Source organism: Macaca mulatta, chromosome 7 (assembly GCF_049350105.2).
Source record: "Macaca mulatta isolate MMU2019108-1 chromosome 7, T2T-MMU8v2.0, whole genome shotgun sequence".
Taxonomy (NCBI): Eukaryota; Metazoa; Chordata; class Mammalia; order Primates; family Cercopithecidae; genus Macaca; species Macaca mulatta.
The window spans coordinates 141,674,706-141,700,522 of NC_133412.1; the positions used below are offsets into that span (position 1 = coordinate 141,674,706).

General features: G+C 41.9%; 1 protein-coding gene across 7 annotated transcripts in view; it reads left to right on the plus strand.

Moving 5' to 3' along the window:
• RAD51B (RAD51 paralog B) overlaps nucleotides 1-25,817 on the plus strand; it is an 851,179-nt gene that overhangs the window by 677,091 nt on the left and 148,271 nt on the right. The gene's annotated exons all lie outside the window — the stretch shown is intronic.

Consider the following 25,817-nt stretch of genomic DNA (forward strand, 5'->3'; position numbering starts at 1 on the left):
TTACATTTAAAGCAATTTAAGTGAAATAAAATTTAAAAATTTGGTTCCTCAGTTTCACTTACCATATTTCAAGGGCTCAATAGCAACATGGGGCTTGTGGCTACCTATTGGACAGCGAGATGTAGAAGGTTTCCCTCGTGGCAGGAAGCTCTGTTGAACAGTTTCACTTCTTTAAAAAGGAAGCGATCCATGAGAACTGAACAAGTTAACAGGCACAAAGCACACGGTGCTCTGCCGGTCTCACTCCAGGTGCTCAGCAAATGGTAGTCACTATGATTGATCATGTGAATCTCCATCCTCACTCTGCTACCGACTAGCTGCGTGGCGAGTCATTCAACCTCTCTGAGCCTCTGTTTTCTGATATGTAAAATGGGAATAAAAAGTACCGCGGAGGACATTCCCACAGCATAACATGATCCTTGTTTTTCTCAGTTCTCTCTGGACCCATGAGAACTTCCTTACCAACCCTCAGCTGACTTATCTAGACCAGAGCTTGGAAACTCCAGTCTTGCAGCACTTAGCAAGAAGCAGGACCACTGTGGCCCAATAATGCAATCTGGAGATTTTGGCCATTCTGAAGGGTTTGACCATGGCTTGTGGTATGGAGTTCTAATGAAATGAGTGGACAAATCTGATCAAGAAAAATAATCATTTGACTCAAGTCGGATATTTACCCTGCTCTGCTCTGAAAGACAGCATGCCTTGGGTTCCCCAGCTGCAGGCCCCGGCTTCCCTGGCTAAACGTTCCTCCTGTGGGCAGGGCTCTCAGAGAGGGGCTCCCAAGCAACCCTTCTAGTGTCTCAGCCTCCAATCAGTCTTCCATTTTCCACTTGGGGTTTTTGTTGTTGTTTAAACGTTTATTAACTGCAGGCATTTGGCGGTGGAAGTTGGGATTTGCCTGAGGCTGGGAGGAAGTTATTTGCCAGGCCAGGATAAGGTGTGGTTTAAGGGTTGAAACTGGAATCCCCTTCACCTGCTTAATGCATTTCAGGGGAGATTTGTTTTCAACTCCCAAATTACCTGCTAGGAATTCTAGACCTGAGATCCTATCTCACTGGCTGTTTTCTTTCATTTTCCAAAAGAAATACAAAGAAAAAAGAGTGAAAGGCTCAAACACAACATTCTTGCACTCTCTTAAATAAAATTACATACAGTGAGTGATTTTCTTCCCTGTCTTCTATAAAGCGGTAAGGCGAGGGCCTGACCTAGCCCAGAAAACTTCTGCTCCCCGGGAGGTGCGGCTGGGAGCTGCAGAGAGCAGGTGATACTAAAGACATTTCTTACGTGCTTACGTGTATCTTACTGAAATATAATTTATTTTCAAATATTAATTTTATGCCCAGCAATCTTACTAACCTTTCCTTTAGTTTAATAATTTATTTGTAATTTTGGGGGTATTTTCTATGTACAAATCACACAAAGGTTATGGGGAGTGTTAAAACTCATAATGGAGTCTCCAGTAAAGTCAAGTTCAGAAGAAACAGCTAGAAGGACCTGTGTCCAAGCTTGTGGAGGGTAAGTGAGCAAGAAGTTGCCTAAATGATGGTATAACTATGAACAACAGGACAAAGATAGACAGCAAAGACATTTCAGACATATGGACCAATAATTTCTTTTCTTCCTTTCTTTCTTTTGTTTTTTTTTTAGAAAGACAGGGTCTCCCTCCCTCTGTCATCCAGGCTAGAGTGCAGTGGTGCAATCACAATTCACTGTAGCCTCAACTTCCTGGGATTAAGCGATCTTTCAGCCTCAGTCTCTCAAGTAGCTAGGACTACAGGTGTGCACCACCATACCTGGCTATTTTTTGTCTTTTCTTTTAGAGATGGGGTCTTGCTATGTTGCCCAGGCTTGTCTCAAACTCCTGGCCTCAAGTGATCATCCCACCTCAGCCTTCCAAAGTGATGGGATTACGGGTATGAGCCACCCAGCTGGACCACTTTCTTTAGTTCTTCTTTTTTTTTTTTTTGAGATGGAATCTCACTCTGTTGCCCAGGCTGGAGTGCAGTGGTGCAATCTCAGCTCACTGCAAGCTCTGCCTCCCAGGTTCATGCCATTCTCCTGCCTCAGCCTCCCGAGTAGCTGGGACCACAGGCACCTGCCACCATGCCTGGCTAATTTTTTGTATTTTTATTAGAGACAGTGTTTCACCATGTTGGCCAGACTGGTCTCGAACTCCCACCCTCAGGAGATCCGCCCGCCTCAGTCTCCCAAAGTGCTGGGATTACAGGCGTGAGCCACCGCGCCCAGCCAGGAAGCTGGACCCATTTCTTTAGGCTGGCAACTTTAAAATATTTTGGCTATAAGTACTCCTTTATATGCTTAACAGTTGTTGACTGATGATCTTGAGGAGCCTTGGTTTATGTGGGTTGTATCTATTGATAGATCCTGTGGTAGCCATCTTCTAGAATAGCCTCCAAAAATCTTACCCCTAGTATTCATGCCCTTGTGTAGTCTCTTCCCAAATTGAATCAGGGCTAGTCTATGTGACAGAAAATGGCAGAAGTGATGGTAGGTGATTTCAGGGGCTAGGTTATAAAAGGGACTACTTGTTCCCACTTGGCCTCTATTGTTCACTCTGGAGAAAAAGCAATCCTGTGTTTTGAGTACCCCAGGGGAAGACCTACATGGAGAGGAAGGAACCAAGGCCTCCTGTCCACAGCCAGCAACACTGGCCTGACTTATAAATGAGCTATCTTGATGGCAGATCCTCCAGCCCCAGTTAAGCCTTCAGATGACTGCGACCTCCTGAGAGACTGCCTAGCCAGAACTGCCTAGCCAAGCCACTCCTGAATGCCTGAACCACAGCAACCAGAGATAACAAGTGATTCTTGTTGTTTTAAGCCACTAGGTTTCAGGATACTTTGCTATACAGCAATAGATAATTAAATAATTTACCATATTAAAAACTAAAACCAAAAATAATATTTGTTCATTTAATACATATTCATTGTTAATGAATAAATTAACATTTAGTAATTTATTAAAATGCATATATTCACTAATCCATTTAAATGTTAAAAATAACAACATTTTATTATAAGAATAACTTTTTTTAAAAACCCAAGTGAGAAGAGTGACAGTGTTTTACATTTTTGCAAATCTCTTGACTGTCTGACTTAATAGAAGACAGCTGGATTCTCATATCGGCTTCTGCATTCAATCAGCTGTGATAATGTTGTTTTGGTTGAAGTATGCGAAGGAAACCCAGCCTCACATAGATATTTTGTTGGAAAAGGGAGGAATATTTTAATAGTCTTTTCAGATAATTGTGAATATTCTTGTTTGACATTATACCAAAACTCAACCAATAGTAGATTACTAAGGTTAGTTGCAGTGTAGAATCTGAAACTGTATCAATGAACTTTTTGTGCTCAGTTATGTTAAAATTCAGTTGTCTGGCTTGTACTCTGAATAGATCTTTTGCTCATGCATGATTTTGTAATACTATGCATGGGTCATTTGGAAAATATTGCTTCACTAAGTCATGCAGATTTTTTAAGTTCGATGAATTTCATGATGAAAACTAAAAGTTCTTATTTGTTAATATCATCACTGATCTCATCAAAAACCTCTATAAGTGTTGGGAAGGTGTTAAGTTCACTATGGCAGATGCAGGTTTTAAAAAATTCTAATTTTTGCTTTATACTTCTATTTTGGCAGAAAATACTGTCAATTATTTTCTTTCTTGAAGTGATGAGCTCAGTTTTTTCATTTTTGAGAAAATGCCTGTCAAATAACCAAATCTGAATAACCATGGTTACTTGGTCCTTTTGAGTAAACATTGTGTTCCATGAAAGTGGCTAGTGCAGATCACAACTCAGGACACTCACACAAGTGCTTTTCCTCCAGATGACTGTCATACTTCGGGATGCACTGGAAATGCTTGATACTTTGTTTCCAAGTCATCACACAAAGGGAAGGGAAGGGAAGGGAGAGGGGGGAAGGGAAGAAAGGGTACACTTTTGGGCAAGATTTTCTAAAATTAATAATTTTTAATGTCTAATTTAGGACATTCTTCAGTGAAACTGGCATTTTTTTCCACCTGTAAGTTTGTAGCAGTGAAGAATACCATGATTGCCAGCATAGTTCAGCGCCAGCAATTTTACCCAGATGTCAACACAGTGAAGAAGGCAAATAACATCTTGGTATTATTATGAAAATAGTTTTCAGCTTGCAGACACCCTAATAGGGTCTCAGGGATCCCAGGGGACTGCAGACCTCACTTGGAGAATCAGTGCTTTAGGGAGATGGCTGCCATTCAACTACTGGTAGCATTTACAGGTAAATGTGCTACATGCTAAGACATATATGTACCAAGTCTTTGGGCAAAATTGTAATCACCACCATTTATTGCATAAACTAGAAAACATATCAGCTTATTCTTGTAGCTGGACTAGATATGAGACAGGCGTTTTATTTAAGGGGGATTTTTTGTGGTTTTATTTATCTCACTTGTCAAAGGTATATGGATGGTGGTGAGGAAGCTAGGCTCTAAGCCATTTCTGAAACTGTCAGTGTTGAATAAATAAGATATATAAAGAAGCTAACACTTGCACCCCTTCCTTTGTAACTCTTCTACCGCCTTGATCCAGTGAGCCCTGAAAGCTCAGGGGGCTGAGGAAAACATCCTTTTTAGAGTAGCAGGGTTCCCTCAACTCCAGTCTAGAAGTGGGCAAAGTTCTCACATTGGCAGTGCCTGCAGCATGGGACAAGAGAAGCAGCTGGCCCCGAAGGCCGCGTTTGTTCAAATGGCCGTGGCACCTGTGAGCACTGTACTGCCGTGGAAGAGCTCAAGTTATTGCCTCTGCTAAAGTGCCTCTGAATTCCTACAGAGTGGACTTAGAGCAAGACAGGGCGGGGACACAGTTGTTTTCCATTCTTGTTCAGTTAGGCTTACACATCCTCTCACTCCCAAAAGGCAGAGTAGGCTTGCGCCCCACACCTGACTGGGCTCAGCTCTTTGGCGAGTGATTGCGTAGCTGTTCTGCCTGTGACTACAGGCCCCGGTCTGCAGGCGGGAAACAACAGGCAGTTGTGTCCTGAGCCCTGGGAACTGGAGAGCTTTCCACATCTGTTCGCCTAGTCGGGGGCGGGAGGAAATCACCAGAACCTTCAAACATGGGGCCAGAGCAGGGAGACAAAGGGGAAGCCTTAAGCCGATGGCGACCCCGGGTCATATGAGCCCCCCCAGCCGCCCCCCCATCCCCTTTCATCCCCTCAGGTCCCCGACACTCAGCCTTTTCATCCTTCTCCAGGTCAGCAGGATCAGGTTAATGTGAGTTGACCAGAAAGCTTATCAAATGAAGGCAGGGACAGGTGTTTGAAACCCCTTCCCTGCTGAAAGCTGGGTTGAACAAGGTTAGCAGTGTAGCTGAGGCCAACTTCCTACACTAATTGCATTTTCTTTCCTGGAGCTCCTTCTCTTCCCCTTCCTTGCTCTCTGGTTTGGAACCCCTCAAGGTCTCTGAGAGCCGGTAACCAAAACAAACCATTCAAAAAACGAAGGATTTAGGGGAAAAAAATAGGGGATGTGACATTCTAGACCGAACAGTGGCCCTTCTATGCCAGAGCCTAGGAACCAGCATTTGGAGGCCACTTCCACCCAGTGGGCATGCTGAAATCAGTTACTATGGGCTTATCAGAACTGATTGCACAAACCTTTTCCCAACTTCACAATCATGATGTCCTATTTGTAGCTTGAGTTGACCAAGGTGGGAATATTTGTACCACAGAAATCAGCAAGCTACAAACCAGGCTTTTCCACCTCCAGAGCCAGTTGTTAAATATTTACCAGCACACCAATGCCTCCACTGTAGCTACTGTCACTCAAAGTATGATTCTCAGACCAATTACATAGGAATTTCCTAGAGATCAGAAATGAGGTGGGGCAGGAGGGTTGTTATTTAACATGCAGATTTCCTGGCCAACCTGAATTAACTGAATCAGAGTCTCTGGAGGTAGAGCCTGGGGAAATGCTTTTTAGCAAGTCCCTAAGGTTATTAATAAATTCAGTAAAGTTTGAGACTTCAGCCTGAGGGAATAGGAGAAAAGAGTGGGTGTGCATCTGACTCTTGGCATCTGGAAGGAACAGCTGGCTTCAGTCCCAGTTGGCCTAAGAATGGACAGCTGTTTTCCCTTGAGATAGAAACTTCATGACAGGAAAAAGAGGTGGGAATTTTGGGGTCTCAGCTACCCACTGACAACACGACTGGTTCTGCCTTAGATCTCAGGATGAACCCATTTTCCAACTTGAGACTTTGACCCAAGACAGCATGAGCAAATGCCCAGATGTATGTACAACGTGGAGAAAGTCACCATCATTTGCACCAATAGTGGGGCCAGTGGAGCCAGGGAAATCCCAGAGTCAGTTTTCCATATTAGATTGCCCAGCACAGCATTTTTCCTTCAGATTTGTCTAGACATTATCAGGAGCTTTCACAATAAGGCATGATTTTGTAAAGCGAAGACCTTGTTGACTTCATCCCACTGAGCTGGAAGAGAGGGTCTTTTAAGGCAGAAAGAAAAAGAGAAGAAAAGGAGAGGAGAGAAAGTTTATTTGCCTAGATGTAAAACAGAAAGTTCATAAGGAGCTTAACTCTGCTTTCGATTTGTTTTGCACCTGCCTGAGGGAGTGGTTTAGACGGGGACAGGTAGTGTGAAAACAGAGCTGGTTAGTAAATTCAAGAGCTGGGGTTTGGACCCAATTTTACAGCAAAACAAACAAACAAAAACCAATGCCCTTTCCTGCCAAGCACAATGCAGTATTTTTTCAACATGCAGTTGGAACCCAGAAGAATCCTTAATGGGCAACTGGGGTAGTGACATAGGACATATACGCTCAAAGTACTATGATTTCCTAAACCATCAGAGCCCTCTATATCCTGATGCAAATTCTGAAACATAATCCAAAGCCACATGTAAAACTTATGGGGTGATAGGCAAGTAAATTATGAACTATTAGATTATTGGCTATTAGATTATGCACTGGAATGGATAATTGAGAGTCAACCATATTGATGCATATCATTTAGGCACTCCCCATATTAGACAGTTAAGCTTGTAGCAGTTTGCTAAGTTCATGATCATGTGATCATTTCCTATATATTTGTTCTAACTATTCAGGGCTTTAATTAAACATAAAACTTCATCAAATGGGAGGAGGAAGAAACCAAATGGCCCTTCAGGAAAACAAGATATGAGCTCATGTATTTTTTGCCAGGTTTCACGGCCTTTCTTTGTGCCCAGAAACTCTTCCTCACCCCAGGACCCATCGTCACTTTAATACTATCCATTCAACAAATACATAGTGAGGACCTACTGTGTGCCAGGGAGGGTGTGGAAGAAAGGAGACAAACCACCTGGTCTCATTCTCAGGAATTTTACAGTCTATCAGGAAACAGGTATTACACAAGTCAGTATAAAAATAAATAAGTGATTATACATTGTCCTAAGGGCTGTGCAAGGAAAGTACAAGGTACAAAGAGAAACGTCAATAGTCCTGAAGGGTTGACTGCATCAAGAACATGTCCATGGAGACCAGGCTGATGGGGTGTTTGTTTGGGTTGTTTTGGGTGGCGTGGGGTAGGGGTAAGGGGACACGGAGCGTTCTGTTTGAGGTACTTGAAAGGGCGGTCAAGTAGGTGACTGAATATCCAAATCAAGAGAGTCGGTAGTGGAGAGGTGATTCAAGCCCACACCTGGATGAGGTCATAGGGATGGAATGTCCGAGGAGAGGCAACAGCTGGGGCCTGCTCTCTGGGCCACCCATATGCAGAGCTCACGAAGGAGGCACTCCCAGAGAGGAGGGAGTCCCAGAAGCCATTTGCAAAGGGTATTTTATGAGTGGGCAACGTGAAAGTACCAACATCAGAAAAGCAACGCAGGGCCTCCAGGACACACCTGACTCCCCACTTCTCCCTTCTCACGAGCCAGGCAGGCTGTCTGCAGGCCAGCCAGTGAATTGAACTGGGGCTCTCAGAGTCTGAACAGCTGGCCATGTCTTGGACAGTGCTTCGTGACTCTAAGTTATTACTTTCTGTTCCTTTCCTAGTCCCGAACTCAGACCCGGGCTCTTTGCTCCCCAGAGCTTCTAAGTGTGTAGGTATCAGGAAGAGAGCAAATAAACCAGTTCACACAGATGTATGAATAATGTTTAATCAGCCAGTTCTCTTTGAGATGTATTGTCATAAAGAAGCAAAACTAAATCTCTAATCTGTGGAATTTCAGGCAACCTTAGACGTTTCACGTGGTGCCCTTGAGAGGGAGACCTTTTGAGCTGGGGCTGCCACCCTGTTCCCTTCTAGCTTCCCCGCACTGTTCCTGCAGCAGCTTCTTTTCTTCCTCCATTTCTGAATCCCCAGAGTCTTGAAAACCTCCAGAATTCTCAGAATGGTTCCTTAGGCACCAGTGGCCATGCCTCTGACAATTACAGTAGCTAACATTTATATGTAATTGTTAGCCCCTCATATTAAACCTATGTTAACCCTATGTTAAATGAAGTTAACCATAACATAGGGTCGCTGTGACTTCACAGCAAACTTCAATCCTACGTTAACTGACTTCACAGCAACCCTATAAGATTGGGTCGGTTACTCTTCTCCTCTGGGTGAGGCTGCGGCTGGATGAGAGATGTTTATTAACTGCCTGTGGACACACAGCTGGCAGGCTGAAATTTGAAGCAGGGTCTTGCACCCAAACCACACTCAGGGCCTCGTGAGTGGGATGTCAGCCTGAGTCTGCCCCCGCTTGGGTTTGCTGTCCTGAGAGAACAAAAGCAAATCCATGTTCTGGTTCTCTGAGGCAGCTCTTACTAGACCTTACTCAGTTTGACACCTTTCTGCGGCTGGAAAGGAGGACAGCGCAGGTCAAGGCCCTGGTTGCTGATTACAGAAAAGATGGGAGTCATGTAGGGTGTCACCTACTGTCTCCTGAGGGAGAAAACCGAAAACTGCTACCTGAATTTCTAGGATGAGGTCGAAGGCATAATCTTTTCAGGTCAAATCTCTTGGGCAGAATTGAAGAGACTGGAAAAAAAAAAAAAAAAAATGGAAGTTTCCCTCACCGTTTCTGGGATGTCTGAATTCCTCCCTCTCTGGCATGGAGCCGCTGGAAGGCTCCATAATCCTCCCTCTCCTGGCTCAGAGGCCCAGCTACACTTTCTAAAACAACCCAGAGCCATCTGATTTGAAGCATGTACCGGCTCGTGTGTGGAAGACAGTAATTACCTCCATTCCAGTTAGGAAAGCTGAAACCTGCCTGTTTCATGCCTCAAACAATTATCGAAGTGCCTTTTGAAGCTCTGGATAGAAGAGAAAAGCAAAACAAACCAGAGCCAATTAGAGCCTGGGATTTGAGCGTGGCTTAGTTTTGTGCAGTGGGACTTGGGGGGAACTGTGGGAGAGGGTCAGAGGTCACCCCAAACCTCCAGCTGCCAACCAACTTTGCCCGTGCCAAAAGAACATTATGTAGCATTTAAAATCAAGGCCCCTCTGCCTGACTCAGGAACAATTTGCAGGAGCAACCTCTGCATCAGCTGTGAAGAGGGCTCCCTGATTAGATAAGGCCTGGAATGCATTTGATGTTGAACAAAACAGTTCTCTGACAGCTTTTCTTACTTGCCATTAGAATGTTTTCCCCTCAGCTGAAACTTGGTAAGATAAAGTGAATCCCCAGGGACCCTTTTGTTTTTGGGTACATATTTGAGGAATATTTGTGGCCTGTGTTCCATTTGGAGTTAAGGTTCTTGGTCCCTGAAGTTCTTCCAGGCTTGGTGGTAAAATCTGGCCGTTCAGAGGCAGGCTGTGATGAGAGTGGAAAGCAGATACCAGGCATGAGGGCAGAGGACAGCAAGTGGCTCTGCCGTGGAATGGGAAGCCTGAAGCCTTTTTTTACAGTCCCCAAGGACAGTTCCCTGGCATTCAACACTGCCACAAAGCACAGAGTGGAAAGTGGAGTTGGGGCATGGAGGGGGTTGAAGCTGGATTAGAATGAACTTGGCCAAGATCTGTTCATGATGTCTGGGGTGGCCTTTTGGATTAATAGGATTTGATTGACTGTCAGGGCAACGTAGCACTATCTGGGAGGTTCCCTTTTGAGTTTGGGTGAGGATCAGGAAGACAGCCAGCACCAAAGAGCCCTAAGAGAACCCACTATACCTTATTTACATCCCTAACCCAAGCTGGATAGAGGAGCTTTCTCCTGGCCCTGGCATAAGTGCCCAGCTTTCCATCTGCCTGTCATTTACCCCCTCAACAGTGGGCTTTGATGTCTACCCTCTGCTACAAGAAAAAGCATTTGTGGGAATGCCTCTTGGTATATGTGGGGGACTCTCCCTTGGCATAGGGAAAGTTGTCCTCCATACACACAGGTTTTGTATCCTGCAAGTGCTGTATTTTCTATCTGTGTTTGGTTGAAAAAAAAAATCTACATATCAGTAGACCCAGGCAGTTCAAGTCCATGTTACTCAAGGGTCAACTGTATTCCTATAAAGCAAAACAAAGAAGCATATTGCTTAGGAAGGTGTCTGTCATGCTCAAAATGGGGTGAATATCAATGGTCTGGTGGCATCAAAATGGCCAGTTCTGTGACAGTGAAAGAGGTTCATGTCTTATTTAATCTTTTGATAATAATAACAGCTATGGTGTATCACAGCTTTACCAAGTACCAGACACTGTTCTAAGGGCTTTGCATGGTTCACTTACTCCTTACTTCAGCCCAAGGTGGCAGGTGCTATAATTATCCTCATATTGCAGGCAAGGACATTGAGACAGAGATGAAGCCACCTTCCCAAGGGCACACATGGCGTCTGCACTGCTCCTGACCAACCGACAGAGAGAGCTGCTGTCACGATCCTCAAATGAGTTACGCATGTCAAAAGTTTAAAAATAAAAAAGATAAAAAGATGCATAAAATTTAAAAATGTAACCATTTCAGGCTGAACAGACTAAAACTGAGAGATGGCCAGAGCAGAATATGAAAGATAAATCTATGGACAGAGTAAACCATGACTGGCTTGAAATTAGGGGCCTTACTCCTCCACACTCCTGACAGCGGTTGGTTCAAGACCAAGAAATAGAAGCACATTGTGAGTTCTACGCATGCTGCCCTGGGACACACAGAGGCTAAACATACCCACAGGCTCAAGCTGTCTTTGAAGTTGTGCCTAACAGATCCGAGATGCATGATGAAGGAATGTTCTGGATGCGTTCTTCTGAGATTTTAGAACTGAGTTCACTCACGTTCTCCTATGAACTGTCCCTTGTAGTCACTGTTCAGAAGGATCTCAGGCTGCCTGTGTCAATGATTTGACCCCACAGATGGTTCTTTTTTAGGTTCTGACAGGGAGCAGAAATGAGTTTTTTGACTCAAGAAGATGGACTTATCTGTAGTTCTTTAAAAACCATTTATGTGATTTACAGTGTTTTCTCTGAGGCAGGTCTCCAACGATTTCTCTCCAGGATGTGGCAGAGATCACCAGCTGCTTAGCAGGCCCTCAACTGGACCAAGAATGTTCGTGATAGGGGTTTCCACCCTTTCCATCTGTGGCCTATGATAGGCAGAGTAATGGCCTCCCAAAGATGTCCAAGTCCTGATCCTTTAAACCTGTGCATATGTTACATGGTGAGGGAGAATTAAGGAAGCAAAAAAGTGCTAATCAGTTGACTTTAGGATAGAAAGTTTGTCCTTGGCCCAGCATAATCACAAGGGTCCCAATATGTGGAAGAGAGAGGCAGAAAAGACAATGTCAGTAAAGCCATGTAAGAAAGACTCAATGGGCCATTGCCAGCTTTGGAGATGGAAGGGGCCATAAGCCAAGGACTGAGGGCCACCTCTAGAAGCTGGAAAAGGCAAGCAAATGGATGTTCCTCTAGAGCCTCTAGAAAGGAACATCGCCTTCCAGATGTCTTAATTTTAGGCCAGTGAGACCCGTGTCCGACTTTTGGCCTCCAGAATTATAAGATACATTTTCCTTGCTTTAAGCCATTCCATCAGTGGTAACTTGTTACAACAGCAATAAGAAAGTAATTCAAAGTTATCATGGTTTTCAACCCCCAGGTCATAGGACCTGGAGGACATTGTCCCATGAGCTGGGAAGTGAAAACCATGGTGATCACCTTAGCATCTTCCCACTGACTATCTGGGAATTCTCATGGTGCTCCTGGCTAAGCCCCATCTACATGTGAGCACTTCAGCCATCAGTGTTTCCCTGCAATGGGGTCTCTTCTTGACGAGTGATGTTCCATTTCTTAGCAGTGTTGCCAGGGCCTCTCCTTAGTGTGGTCCAGACATCCTGTAGCATTACAACAAGCTGCTTTTCACACCCTCATTCGCCCAAAATGCCAAACACTTCCAGCCAGCACAGGGTCTGGGGGATTTTTCTCCCCTTCCAGATAGCCAGCCACAACTTCTATGAGCTCCCGAATATAGAATTAGCATGATAGAACCATGACGTGGCAAGCGCCAGGAGCCAACCTGAGCCATCCTAGGATTTGAGAAGTTATCAACTGGGAAATACTTGTGATTTATAATTTTCTTCCGTCCTCCACCATTCCATCACGTGAACATCCAAGTCAAGCTTCTGAGCTGGGTTAAGAAACTGGAATTCCTGGGGCTCTGGTTCAGGCTCTTACTACCTCTGTGACATTGGGAACGTTGGTTAAGATCATTGTGCCTCAGTTTTCTTATATGTAGAATGGGGAAAATATATGAGTTAATACATGTCAAGTGCTTAGTGAACTGTCTGGGTCATGTTCAGTGCTATAAAAGTGTCCATTGTTGTTGTTGCTGTTGTTCATATTGTTGTTATTATTAAATGGGTCCCAAATCTTGAGGCAAGTCATTTGGAAAACCAGCTTGTTCATGGTTTGCCACATATAGTCATGTGCCACATAACAATGTTTTGGTCAACAGCTGACCACATATAGGACTATATAGCCTAGGTGTGTAGTAGACTATACCATCTAGGCTGTGTAAGTATACCGGATGATGTTTGCACAGCAACAAACCCACCTAATGATATATTTCTCAGAACGTGTCGTTAAGCGACATGTGACTGTATTATACTTCTAACAATTGAGATGAATTACCGTTGCACACAGTGCTGAAGCTCAGGTGTAGACACCCTCTTTTAAAATATTTTTCCCATGAACATGTCCTCCAGGAAGCAGGCTCTGGTGTGTCACAGCCAGATGAGTGATTGTTAGGGAAGACAAAGCCTGTGTTTAGAGTTATGCAAGTGTAGTGGGGAGAGGGCATCTTATTGCTGACTCACATCCACTGGCAACCCAGCCTGATTCATCTAGACTGCTGCAGAGCTCTCTGCATGGAAGACCTCAGCTCAGAGGATCTCAGCGCACTGCATGGCCCACCAAGAGCCTCTAACATTCAGGCCTCTTCGTTCTTCTGGATTCAGTTCTTAGGTCCCCGAAAGTGGTAAAGGGGAGAGGAGAAGACTAGCTCATTTTCAGCCAGGAGTGGCCCCTGGCACATGGGACACTGCTTGCATTGGACAGAAGCCACTCACAACAGGCTGCCCTTTCTGGGTGCGGCGGCCAGCCTGCCCTGACAACAGTGCAACCTGAATCTGTGACTCTTAATGGCTGCTTGGGACTGCTGCAAGACTCTTGGGTCTGTGACTTGCCGAAGAGAGAAGTTTCTGGGCAGAACGGGGAGCTCAGGAGAGAAAAAAGTTACATCCGCACTAAGTTTCAATTATAAAGCCCAATGATAACGATGACCAAAACAAAACAAAAACAAAACAAAACAAAAAATCCTACATGCTCTTTGGTATTATTGGGACTGAAAACAATGGAACTGGGTTTCTTGACTTTTTCTTAACTTTAATCCCCATGAAAGAGATTTGAATTACAATATTTTATCAAAATAAAAACCATCTGAACAGCTGCCTGAACTAACCTGGGGGCCTAGACAGTTTAGCTTCTTGACCTCTGGCATGTGGGGGAAGGGGACAAAAGGAAAGAGAGAGTAGGGGAGGAGTGAGCTCCTTCTCTTTTCTGGGCTGGCCATTTGAGGCCCGTGAACCAACTGAGCTGATGTCAGACTCTGGCACTCCCACTTCCACGAGTCACAACAAAGTGGCAGGGATCGGGGCACGCCTGGGTCTCCGAGAAGTTGCACGTTGTAGGAGAAAGAGAATATGCTGCGCAGACACGCCCAGATTTGTGTTTTGCTGCTCCTTTCACTCTATGTGATTTAGACAAATTACATAACCTCTCTGCAAATAGGGAAAACTTCCTTGTGCCTGTTGGTCTTGGAAGGACTGGGACTACATAATGCACCAATAGAGTGTCTGGAGCACATCAGATATACAATATATGAGCAGTAGCTATTTTTATTATTAAACACAACAACCACTTGGGCCAAAGGCCACCTAATTTGTAGAATCATAGAGCCAGAAAGAACTGCAACGAGTCAGCTAATACAGTATGCGTAGAAAGAAGCCTGGAAGGAAATTTACTAAATATTAACAATGATTATTTCTGAGCAGTGGAATTGTAAGGATATTTGTGTTTTCTTCTTTATACTCTTCCAAATTTTCCAAATCTTCTTTAGTAAATGTGTATTTTTAATACTACAAAATTTTAAAACATTATATATATTTTAAAGTCTTCCATCTCAGTTTGCGGGCTCCAGTCAGATTGCACTAAGATTGCATCTAAAACCACAGTCGTCCAACCTGTTGCTAAAGCTATGAGAAAGGGCTGGCAGTAAAGAATTCCTTCCACTCTTCTGTACCATACATCCTGAATGGAGCATAATCCCTGCATGGTTTCTAGCCCATCATAACCTTGCTACACTGTTTCATAGAAAAACTTCAGCCATTGAGAATGATGTCATTCATCATATTTCCTCTTTCTTTGCCTTTTACTGCCAGGAAGCCTTAAACAAATTTAATGCTCAATTACAGTAACAATTAACTCAGATTTTGGGCATAATTTTTTTCCCTTCTTCCTCTATGGTTTAATTTTCTCTTTTTTATTCAACCAACTTATTGCATATGTGACTTGCATTGTAAACTACCTCAAGTACACTTTAAAAGTTGGACATAAATCATAAGTAAATGAAGCTTTATCTGATCTCTTGTAAAAACCCATGAACAGCCTGTTAAAATTCATATTACTAAACATCTCGACCAGTAAATGTCAGGAGGGTGGCATGAAGAGCAAGAAAGAGAAAGCTCTGAGTCAAGGTCCATAATTAGTGGAAAAAAATAAAATCCTGGCAAATATAGATTTGTTCAGAACTAATTATTTCCCTTTTAAAATGGTTACTTAATACTTACTCTAATATGTTCTTTGAGCATCTATTGGGTGTCAGACACAGTTTTAAATGTTATTTCATTAATTTTGTGAGGTAGGTATTATCATTTCTAGTTGAAGAATAAGAAAACTAAGACTGGAACAAGTTAGATAACTTGCTCCCAATCTCCCAGCTAGTAAGTGGTAAGTCTGCAGAAGAAACCCTGCTACGTCCAACTCCAAGGAATTCACGGCCCTATTCTGTTTCATCAAATACAGGTTTTCTTTCTCAACTAATACAGATTAGTTGAAATGGTCAACCAGGCTGAAGCCACTGGTTGGCTGTGTTCTAAATCCAGAAGCCCAGCTAGAGGCTCCTGTGCGGTGAGAAGGACTAAAATTGCTTCAAGTGCAATGGATTACTGGGGTTAGGCTCACTTCTAAAAATGAAACACTGAAGTGGGGCTTTCTTTTTGTTTGTTTGTTTTTGAGACAGGATCTCACTGTGTCAACCAGGCTGGAGTGCAGTGGCACAATCTTGGCTCACTGCAACTTCCTCCTCCTTGGTTCAAGCAATTCTCCCACATCAGCCTCCCCAGTAGCTAGGACTACAGTCGCATGTCACCACACCGGGCTAATTTTTGTATTTTTTGGTAGAGATGGGGTTTCACCATGTTGGCCAGGCTGGTCTCGAACTCTTGACCTCAGATGATCTGTAAGGTGGACCTTTCTTACTAGGAAAGAATGTTGAAAAACAGCTGCTGATGATCACGTCTGAGACTGTTTCTTATAGGAAACTGTAGGCCTATGGAGGCAGGAGAAATAATCACAGCCCAGCAACCAGAAACTAGGATGCTTTCACTACTCAGGGAGAGATCGGTAACACTATGGCTGGGAAAGATCTTAAATCATCACTTGATTCTGAACCAGAGACCTCTACAAAACCTCTAGGATAGAAGAAAATGAGGAGAAAGAAGAAAGAAGACCTCACTCTCAAAATTAGTATCCAAGCAGATATTCAACACTAAGAAACCCAGTTGACAAAATCAACATTTGTTAGACTAATTTTGTCCAAAAGAAATTAACAGAACAATCTGACTAAAACTTTAAACTAAATTTGTCTAAATACTCAAAGAGAAATAACATCTACTTTAAAAAAGGATATTGTGAAATAAAGCAGGCAGAATTAAGAATTGGCAAATATGAAAAAGAACAAATTAAAAAGATAAAATATACAGCTAGGATAAATTCTAGACATGAAATAAATGAAGAGAAAATTAGTGACTAGGAAGATAGTATTTAAGAAACCACCAAAACGTAGCCCAAGTCAGAGTTAAGGGCATGAAGATATACTGAGAAGCTCCAATTTTTATACATACATATGAGATAGTAAACCTATCTACCTCAAGGATAAAAATGATAGTATTAAAAGTTGTGGCTGGGCACAGTGGCTCACACTTGTAATCTCAGCACTTTGGGAGACAGAGGCAGGAGGATCTCTTGAGCCCAGGAGTTCAAGACTAGCCTGGGCAACATGGCGAGACCCCATCTCTACAAAAATTTTTTTTTTAAATGCCAAGCATAATGGCATGCACCTATAGTCCCAGCTTCTTCAAGGGCTGATATGGGAGGATTGCTGGAGCCAAGAAGTTCAAGGCTACAGTGAGCCATAATTGTGCCACTACATTCCAGCCTGGGCAACAGAGAAAGACCCTGTCTCAAAAAAAAAAAAAAAAAAAAAAAGAGATGAAAGAAAAAAAGAAAGTTACCAGGGAGAAAGGAGAGTTATTTATAAAAGAATGATAGCTACATTGATAATAGACATCTTATTAACAACAATAGATTCTAGCAGACAGTGGAGTAGTATCTTCAAATATCTGAAGGGGGAAAAAAATCACCTGTAAATCTAGACTTTTAAACCTACACAAGCTTTCAAGAGCCGATTTAAAAGAAAGGCAGTTTTAGGATTTTTTTTTAAATGAAGTTTATATCAGTCTTGAGTCTTCACTAAAAGAACCATTAAAAGATGTATTATATCAAGAAATAACTCAGTTTCAAGGTAGGGCATAGAAATCAAGAAACTATAGTGGGCACAGAAATAAATAAATTAAAATAGACTTACTTCAACTGACTAGAACTAAATCTGGAGTTTAAAATAAAAGTTAAATTAAAAAGTAATATGTTGAGATAATATGTTCGTAGAAAGAGCATTTACTGGGTAAAGTGTGCTAAGAGTCTTGCCTTGTTCAGGGAGGAGGATAAGATATTGAAAATTTTAGACTTTAAAACATATATAATTAAATGTGTATGGTAAAACTTTAAGGTAATTATGAATAGAAAAGAATGTCAATCTATAGGTTCTAAACGAACAAAGGAGAAAACAGAATATAGAAAACCTCACCAACCTAAGGGAAGACAGGAAAGACAAAAAAAGAAAGAAGACAGGAAAGAAGAAAAAACCTAAGAAAAGATAAGAAAGAAAATAAATAGAAAACTAAATAAAATGGAAGAAGTAAGTCAAATATGATGGTAATATTTGATACAATATTACATTGTATACAATGTATACAATATACAAAGATCCAATAAATGTAAGCTTATTAAATGTATCTATTAAAAATTGGAGAATATCAGATTAGAATTTTTAAAGTATTCAGTTATAGGCTATTTTCAAAAGACCTACTTAAGCCAAACCACACAGAAACTTAGAAATGAAGAGATGACAAAAGACATACCAGAAAATGCTAACCAAAAGAAAGGTGGTGTCACAGTAAGGCAAATGGAATGTAGGGAAATATATATTAATAGGGATAGAGAGATATATAATGATACAAGAAAATATAATATTCATGAACCTATATGCCCCTAAAAACATAACCTTAAAACTCAAAACATGTAAAGCAAAAACTAAGAAAATTTAAAAATATAAAATTGTGGTAGATTTAAATTTATTTTTACAGAAATTTATTAAAAACATAAAAGATATAACCACAAACTGATATATCCTTTACTCAAAATCCAACAATAGGCCAGGCATGGTGACTCACACTTATAATCCTAGCACTTTGGGAGGCCGAGGCAGGAGAATCACTTGAGTTCAGGAGTTTGAGACCAGCCTAGACAAGATAGGAGGACCCTGTCGCTACAAAAAAAATTTAAAAATTAGCCAGATGTGGTGACTACTGTGAAGGCTGAGGAGGGAGAATTGCTTGAGCCTGGGAGGTTGAAGCTACAGTAAGACAAGATGACATGCCACTGCCCTCCAACCTGGGTGACAGAGCGAGACCCTGTCTCAAAAACAAATAAAAACCAAAGTCCAACAATAGAGAATATATGTTCTTTTTCAAAAATATGTTAAACATTTACATAAATTGACATAACAGGCCACACAAAGGAAGATCTCAACAAATTTATAAGAATTGATAACTTATAGACATATTTTCTGACCACAGTGGAATCTGGTTTTTAAAACTCAATAAAAGATGTGTTTAAATCTAGAAGCAAGGAGAACAATAGATTAAGCCTGAAAAAAAGCAGAAAAAAATAAAACTGTCAGAAATTAATGGAAAAGAAACAACAACAAAAGAACGAACAAATCCAGAATTTGATTATTCAAAATGACTAGTAAAATAGATAAAACCCTAGCAGGGCTGCTCCAGAAAAAAAGAAAATGCAATAAATAATATTAAGAATTGAAAAGAGAACATAATTTATAAGATAGCTACAATTGGAATTAAAAAATCATAAAAAGATAATGAGCAAATCTATGAACAACTTAATACTAGTAGAGGAAGTTAATGATTTTTTTAGAAAAGTAAATTTTGAAAGTTGAATCAAGAATAATTAATTGGAACATCCAAATCAACCAATAACCCATGTTGGAAATGAACTGCTACCCCAAATCAAAGTCTTCTACCCAAAAGACATTGGGCTTAGGTGGATTTCTGGGATGTTTGGCCAACCTATCAAGGAACAGCTAACCCTTATGTTATACAAACTGTTTTAGAGTGTAGAAGAAAAGGGAAAGTGACTCATCTTATGAGGCACTTGATATCAAAACTAAGAATACAAGTATAGACTAATCCATTAAAACATAGATGAAAATTTTCTAAATAAAATATTACCAGAGATGACATGTCTTAATACAGATGCAGAAAAAAAAAATTATTTTATAGAATTCAAAGTTCCTTTATTACATAAACTCTTAGCAAAGTAAGAATAGGAAGGAACTTCCTTAACTGGATAAAGAACATATAACCAATACCTTTATAGACAACACATTCAATGGTAAAACTTCAGAAAAAAGATGATACCTACTATCACCCTTATTATTCAATATCATTCTGGAAGTCCTACCAGTGCAATGAGAAAAGAAAGAGAAATGAGGTATAAGAATTGAAAAGAAAACAGGCAAACCTATCTTTCTTTAAAGATAATAAGGTTGTTTACACAGAAAATCCACTGAATCCATTGTATAGCAAAATTAATATAAATAATAAGAGATTTCATTGAGTTTGCTGAATACAACATCCATATACAAAAGTCAACAGCATTCTGTAGGCACTAGGTAAAACTAATTGGGAGACAGAGACTGAGATTGTAGCTGGAGGGGAATGTATCAATGTAGGATTTTTAAAGATGGGAGATTCCTGAGCACTTTGTTTGCTGTTGAGAATAATCCAGTAGAGTGAAAGAAGTTGATTGTGCAAAAAAGAGAGGTGGATGACCTTAGGAATAAGTCCTGGAGACATCAAGAGAGGATGGGGTGCAAAGCACAAGTAGAGGTGTTTGCCTTTAAGAGGAACAGAGCTACTTCTTCCATTGCAATGGGAAGGAAGACAATTCCTATGCCAGGAGGTTTACAGATGTCACAGTGGAGGGATGAGGGAGTTTCTGTCTGGTTATTTCTGTTTTCTCAGTAAAACATGAATTGAGATCATCAGTTAAGAGGGGATGATCATTGGAGGTCTGAGGGGAGAAGAGACAAATAGTGACCTTAGAAAAGTTAAAATAAACTTAATATAGAAAAAAATGTAGCCTTTCTGAGCAATGTTGAGTACTCATTTGAGGACTGCAGTCATAGATTTAAAGTGTAATCATTCAACTCAGTGGAATTACTTTCTCCATTAATCTTAAATTGCCTCAGGTCTGTTTCAGCCTAAGCCAATAGCTGGGTTTAACCAGATTTGAAGATTTTTCTAGGAGAGTTTGGCATGAGGAGAGAGGGGCAAAGGGGTGTAAGGCAGTGTTTATAATAGCAGACCATGGAATTGATCATGGGTAAAGAGAAAACAAGGACCTGTGAGGAGGTAATAAATAGAACAAAACAAAGCAAAACAAAACAATAAAAACAGACAAGCAAGTGAGCTTAATTGATTGGAGGTCTTATTGAGGTCAAAAAATTATTAGAGCAGAAATACTACAGAAGGTTGGCTGGAAGGATGAAAATGGTGGTCAGCGTATGACAATTGAAATCTAGACTTGAAAGGTGGTGATGACAAGGTTGGCTGTGGCCATTTAAATGTAGCTGAGGAAAGTGGAAGAATAGATCACTGGAAGTGAGAAGGTCAGGAATTCAGAGATCAAGGATGTTAAAGTCACCAAGAATTATGGCAAAAATAGGGGTGAAAGGGAGGAGTTATATGCCCAAGTGTTTAATAAATGAATAATAGGTTATTGATGACAGCAATTCAGTGGGAGAAGGGTTAGATAATGTGAAGGAATGAACATCCAAATAGCTGTGATTTTTAAAGGATAAAGGAGGAGAAAAGGTTTGGAAGTAGCAGTGGAAAGCAAGGAAGCCCATTTCCCTGTCTACAGGCTCTGGGATATGGGACAGTGAGATAAACAACAACCACACTTTTGGGTGCTATGGGGAAGAACCACCTCCTCAGGGCCAATCAGGTTTCAGTGAAGGCACGAAGATGAACAGAATGTTGAAAGAAGAGGATAAAGATCTAGAGGATTTCCAGAAAGCTAAGTGGAGTGGGTGGATATTGGGTCAGATATTAATAACATTGCCAACATACCTTATCATCTGTCCTCCCACTCCCACCCCTACTAGACTGTAAATTCCACAAGGGTGGAGATCTTTGCCTATTTTGTTCATTGATCTGTCCCAAGGACTAAAACAGTGCCTGGAACATTGTGGATGCTCAGTACATATTTGTTGGCTGATTGATTGATAGTAGCTAATATTTATTGAGCACTAATATGCCAAGGATACTACTAAGTGCTTTATATGTATTATTATTATTACTACCCCCGTTTTATAGAGAACATCGAGGCACAGAAAGGTTAAGTAGCTTGCCTAAGTTCATGGGACTAGCAAGTTGTAGAGCCAAAGTTCAAACACACTCTAGCTCTGGTTTGGTTCTGGAGCCTCTATATTCTTAAATTCCAAATTACCTCACCTTCTTATGGTTAGTGGATGTACAGAACAATCTCAAAGTAGAAACCCAGGTAATGGTAAAAGACCAAAGAGGCTAGACCTCTAGTGGTGACTGAGGTTAAAAGTTAAACAATAAACGTGAACACTGATTTCAAATGTTAATCTAAAAGCTAGCCTAGGGCATTTGCTGCCTCTAACGTCCTATACTCTTGTTCATCTCTTGTTGTGATTGTGACCCAGGCACCTTCTACTATCAGTTCCCAGATCTTTTTTATTTCCCACCCCTCACTCCCCGCATATTGCCCTTCTTCATTATTTTTAGTTTCTGCATATTCCCATTCCGACACCTGGCAAACCCGCCACTCTTTTCCACTGACTTCTCTTAAGGGCAGTCAGGTGCATTGGGACCTAATTTCTAAGCATGTGATATTGACACATCGAGCTTACAGCAGGCCTTAGGATCACCAGGCTGGCTCACTGTCATACAGATTCCAACTACAAAAATCATTCTGGGAGCTTGCTCCGAAGTGCTAGGATTCTGTTGGCTGTTTTATGAACAGCTCATACTATGAAGTGGAAAAGCAAAGGAACATTCCAACATTTCAGGAAAACCAAGGAAAAAAATGAGTATGTGTAACTGACTGGAGGAAGCCTGGGATAGTACCACTATTTCTGTGTGAAGTCTCTCCTATCCCTCAGTGAGATACATGCTCACTGTGGTCAGCCACACGAAAGGTCTCCAGGAGCCCTTGGTGATTTGGACCAGAGATCAGGACCCACAGTGCACTGGTACTATTGTATGTGCTAAGGTTCTTTGGGTGCATCCAACAGAAATACCTCTGGCTAACGTAAGCCAAAGTTTAACAGAAGGATATAGGGGTCCCACAGGATTGAGGGAAGGCTGATGAACCAGTCTTAGAAATGGGTAAGAAGCAGGCAAATTCCAGAAACTAGGAAGCAGGAACCACAAGGGTCACAAGAGTCCCACAGGTCTGGTCAGGACACTCCACTTGGATGGGATGGAACTCCTGACATCTCCATTCTCTTTGTCCCTCTGTTCAAAATTCACCTTCTGTTCAAGGGAGCATCTGATTGGCCCAGCTTGGGTCAAAAACCTCCTGATTGCCATTTCAGTACCAGGCCAGTCATGCTTTTGCATTATTATCTCTATCAAACTCTATTTCTTTGGAAGGAACTCTTAAATTAACTGTCACATAAATGTTTCCTGGTAGCTCAAGTAATCCTTCGTAAAATTTTGTCTAACTCTACAGCTTGAAGTTAATTTTCCTTAAATCTTTAAAAATAAAAGTTCAGTCTTATTATTGATTTAGATCCTTGTGGAATTTTTTTAGTATTCCATTACTCTTTTAAGTAGTCTTTTTTCCCCCTTTTGCTATTTTTCCTATTGGTTTTCTTTCATTAAAAATTGAGACCCAGCCAGTCTCAGTGGCTCATGCCCGTAATCCCAGCATTTTGGGAGGCCAAGGTGGAAGAATCCCTTGAGTCCAGGAGTTTAGGACCAGCCTGGAAACAGAGATGCTGTCTCTACCCAAAAAAAATTGAAAAAATTAGGTGGGTGTGGTGGTGAGCATCTATAGTCCCCACTACTCAGGAGGCTGAGGTGGGAGGATCACTTGAGCCTGGGAGGTAGAAGCTGCAGTGAGCCGTGGCTGCACCACTGCACTCCAGCCTGGACGACAGAGTGAGATCCCGCCTCAAAAAAAAAAAAAGGGGCACCCAACATTTTTAGAATGACTGTCACAATAATAGCACCTGTCCCTAAATAGAGATCCTACCTTAATGTTGGTTAAAGGAGGTTGCTCTTAAAAAGAAGCCACGAATCACTGAAACAGGTTTCACTTTTGTTTTTGTTTTATTTACCTCTGCAATGTCCTTTTAAGATCAGTGTGATAGGAGACCCATCCTAAGGGATTGTTGGAAAAGAGGAAACAACGTTAATGAAAAGTACTATCATTTTAGTTCTAGATTTAGCCCGTATCTTGAGATTAAAAAGACTCTTAGTGGGATATTTTGAATGAGACCTTCACATATATGCTCCCTTTGATAAAATTTCTGTCTGTGGCAGTTTTTTTTTTCTTAATTGGCCTTTTTATTTCTTTATTTACTGCTTTAAAATATTTTCATATGTAATCTCATTTTAGTTTTCAAATGAATTGGTTAGAAGAGGTATTTTGTCCCCATTTTAATTATGTAGAAACTGGTTCACAAAACGATGATGATTTACCCAAGGTCATGTAGCTAGTTGGTCAAAAACCCAGGCAAAGCATCAAGACGTCTTCATTTCTGGGTGTTTATTTAAGTCAGCGATCTCAAACTGGGGCCAGTAACATGCTTAGGTCTTGCTAGGAGGGGACCCTGACTTGGACCCCACACTTTAAAGAGCCTAGCTCTGGCTCTTTCCAGTCCCATGGGCCAAAGAGCCAAGACACCTCACATTCTGGGCCCCAGGTCCCCAGAGTCCTGTCAAATGTCACCAAATCCATTTGAGTCTGTCCTCCTAAGGGCAGTCTGCACCTTTGATGTGAGGAGCATTAAGCCAGAGGGGCAGCCAAGGGGAGGCTGTGTGAGGTGTCAGGGGATAGACAGAGCTCGACTCCCATAGGTGTGCAGGCTGGAGCTGGGGTGGGAAGGGGAGGGCCGGGGGCCAGGAGCCAGCTCTTCTCTGCTGCCCCGTGTCTGTGTGCAACTCCAAGATGTCCCAGAACTCTGAATTCTCACACCTGGCTGCCAGGTTTTTAGGAAGGCGTATTTTTTCGTTGTAGACAGACAGAATATATTTTGTTTAACAGTTAGTCAGCTTGATTTATACTTTTAAATATTTAGACATATGATATGGGGGCCTCCATTTGTACTCTTGCCCCAGGCTCTGCTAATGTTAGGGGTGGGCTCACAGAATGCCAACATAGTTTGTTTGGCTAGCACACCCCTTTTTTTTTCTTTTTCAACATCTTGAATTAGTTTCTAACATTAACAATTGGGAGATTTTGTATAAGAATAGAGCTTTCTGATTTCTCTTTTTTCAAATTACAGAAAATCATGGGCCTGCCTACTTGTATGGCAAAAAAGAGCTGGGGCCGAGCAGGACCAGCCTGCCCTGGGGTGGGGCTGGCCCAGTGGTTTCTAATTGGCCACAGTTCCCACCTGTCTCTCTTCTCTCATTTCGGTGACCTCTGATCTCTCTGGCCCCTGAGGGCATTTGAGTTTGTCACCCCTGATTTACGTCCTTCTTTAGATATGTCCTTTCTATATAAAGCCACCATGCCATCACATTTAACACATTGTTTTTGCCTCTTTTCTACAACTTCCCTCAAAGAAAGTTTTTTTCCCCACTAGCTAAGTGTAAATCCCTACATTTTAGTATGGATAAATGCCTATAATTTTGCCATCTTATTCCCTAACTTCTGAATCTTGGGAAATCATTAAAACAACAGCTAGGAACTTCAAGAGAGCAGTCTCTCTCCACAGGGATCCCCCCTTTCTCCATGCCATGCGAACTGGAAACCCAGTGCAATGGATTTTCTCACTTTGACCCCAGTGAGGGAGGGAGATTTTTGATAACTGACAAAGAGCTTTTGTTCAGGTTTGCGACAGGATGGATCAGTCAGCCCCACCTCATGGCCCCATGCTTCTTCCAGGTTCATCTTCCCCTTCTGCCCCAGAAAAGCCCCCAGCCACAGCCTCCTTGCCTCCAAGTCGCCAGCACTCCACCCCCTCCTCCGCCCGCCTCTCAGTCTGGAAAACAGCTTTGCACGTTAACCTCCAGGGGCATTCACTGGGTTTCCAGAGGGGTCCCCAGCCCCACAGGCTGCCAAAATAGGCTCTTTACACTCCATAGATGGGAGAGAAAAATCTGCTTGTTCGGTTGCAACTGTCAAGCAAAGGACGTGCTGAGCTCAGATAGAAATAGCAGCAGGGTCAGGGCAGGGCAAGGCCCCAGCATTTCATTAGCTCGGCCCAGCTAAGGGTGATTAAATGCACACAGTGGCCCATGAATGGGGCCATGGAGGGCAGCCACACAGTGCAGCACAGAAAAATCATTCTTTGGCCGCTGTCAGCTGGCTGAATGGGACTTAATTATCGGGATAATGAGAACTGATTTTCATTGTTTTAATTTTGGGGAAGGGGTGAGAAAGGAGGGACTTTTCTTC